At 52.7% G+C, this 2346-nt stretch overlaps 1 protein-coding gene across 2 annotated transcripts in view; it reads right to left on the bottom strand.

Moving 5' to 3' along the window:
• Positions 1-1787, bottom strand: part of LOC308128144 (kinesin-like protein KIF1C) — a 66577-nt gene extending 64790 nt beyond the window's left edge. For both annotated transcript variants that reach the window (XM_080493810.1, XM_080493809.1), the window contains exon 1: positions 1377-1787. The gene's annotated coding sequence lies outside the window, so the exon portion shown is untranslated. The remainder of the gene's footprint in view (positions 1-1376) is intronic.
• Between the last annotated feature and the right edge of the window lie 559 nt (positions 1788-2346).

The raw sequence follows: 2346 nt of genomic DNA on the forward strand, positions 1-2346 counted from the left end.
AAGGCCTACTTCAGTAACTCGGGGCCAACTTCGTTACCTCTGGGCACATTTAGTTAAGTCGGGGCCAACTTCATTAATTCAGGGCCCATTTCATTAACTCGGGCTGACTTTGGTTACTCAAGGTTGACTTTGTTAACTCGGGACCCATTTAGTTAACTCGGGGCAGACTTCGTTAACTCGGGACCCACTTAGTTAACTCGGGCCGACTTTGGTTACTCACGGCCGACTTCGTTAACTCAAGCCCATTTCGTTAACCCGTGGCCAATTAAGTTAACTTGCGGCCGACTTCGTTAACTCGGGGCCATGTAGTTAACTCGGGGCCATGTAGTTAACTCGGGGCCCATGTAGTTAACTCGGGCCCATGTAGTTAACTCGGGGCCATGTAGTTAACTCGGGGCCATGTAGTTAAGTCGGGGCCATGTAGTTAACTCGGGGCCATGTAGTTAACTCGGGCCCATGTAGTTAACTCGGGGCCATGTAGTTAACTCGGGGCCATGTAGTTAACTCGGGCCCATGTAGTTAACTCGGGGCCATGTAGTTAACTCGGGCCCATGTAGTTAAGTCGGGGCCAACTTCATTAATTCAGGGCCCATTTCATTAACTTGGGCTGACTTTGGTTACTCAAGGTTGACTTTGTTAACTCGGGGCCCACGTAGTTAAGTCGGGGCCCACGTAGTTAACTCGGGGCCCACGTAGTTAACTTGGGACCCACGTAGTTAACTCGGGACCCACGTAGTTAACTCGGGGCCCAAGTAGTTAACTCGGGGCCCACGTAGTTAACTCGGGACCCACGTAGTTAACTTGGGGCCCACGTAGTTAACTCGAGGCCCACGTAGTTAACTCGGGACCCACGTAGTTAACTCGGGGCCCACGTAGTTAACTCGGGACCCACGTAGTTAACTCGGGGCCCACGTAGTTAACTCGAGGCCCACGTAGTTAACTCGGGGCCCACGTAGTTAACTCGGGACCCACGTAGTTAACTCGGGGCCCACGTAGTTAACTCGGGACCCACGTAGTTAACTCGGGCGAGTTCTTAGTTGAAAGTGGAGACGCTGTCTATATTTGAGCGGGTGACTCTAAACGTAAACAAAGGTCGACCTGAGGAACATTAGAAGTTCAGATGTTGGAGGAAACGTCAGAATAAAAGAAGGAATTTCTTTCTGGATTGAAAATCAATAATCTCCAATCAACCTTTCCTGACATCTCGTGCTTCAGGGAAACTGAAGGTGGGAACAAAGTGACATAAAGGACTCCACCTTTCCTTCTCCGTCAGGCCGCTGGAGGTAAAGGTGGAGCAACCTTCATCTGGTCGGTGTAACTTTACAGAGGAAACCTGACGGAGGCTGGACACCTCCCGCGGTCGGTTGTTGTCTCACCTTCCCGGGCCCGGCGGAGTCTCGTGCAGGCCGCTGTCCGGTCACTCGCTCTTCATCTTCAGGACGAAGTGGACAAAGGGAGGCTGTGAGCGGTCCTCCGGGCTGGGCGGGCCTGTCGGTTACCGGGTCCTCGGAGGACTCTCCGCAGGGCAGCGGAACAATCGTCCCAACTTTTCTGAGGGGTGACGTCACCGTCCGGTAACGGTGAGCGGAGGTGAGGCGGAGGCCCGCGGGGCACGTCCGGTTTTTCAACACGGTAATCCGCCGCTCTGAACAGCTGCAGGCGACCGGAGCAACCGGACAACCGGGACTGAACGGAAAGTTTGACCGGAAAAACGGGACAAACCGCAGAGAAGGCGGAGCGGAGGAGACGGGCTGGCCGGTGGCCTGGCCGCGCGGCTGGGACTGCGTGACAGAGCGTGCGCGTCCCCGCGGTCAGAGCCGCTCCGCTCCGCCCTGAGGCGCGCACCCGTCAAAACCCACCCCTCATCTGTCACAAACTCCAGTCAGAAGTATCACTCTGAGACAAAGTACAGACAGAAGTATCACTCTGAGACAAAGTACAGACAGAAGTATCACTCTGAGACAAAGTACAGTCAGAAGTCTCACTCTGAGACAAACTACAGTCAGAAGTCTCACTCTGAGACAAACTACAGTCAGAAGTCTCACTCTGAGACAAAGTACAGACAGAAGTATCACTCTGAGACAAAGTACAGTCAGAAGTCTCACTCTGAGACAAAGTACAGTCAGAAGTCTCTCTCTGTCACAAACTACAGACAGAAGTCTCTCTCTGTCACAAACTACAGACAGAAGTCTCACTCTGAGACAAACTACAGTCAGAAGTCTCTCTCTGAGACAAACTCCAGTCAGAAGTCTCTCTCTGTCACAAACTCCAGTCAGAAGTCTCTCTCTGTCACAAACTACAGACAGAAGTCTCTCTCTGTCACAAACTACAGACAGAAGTCTCACT

Source organism: Lipophrys pholis (assembly GCF_963383615.2).
Source record: "Lipophrys pholis genome assembly, contig: SCAFFOLD_48, whole genome shotgun sequence".
NCBI lineage: Eukaryota > Metazoa > Chordata > Actinopteri > Blenniiformes > Blenniidae > Lipophrys > Lipophrys pholis.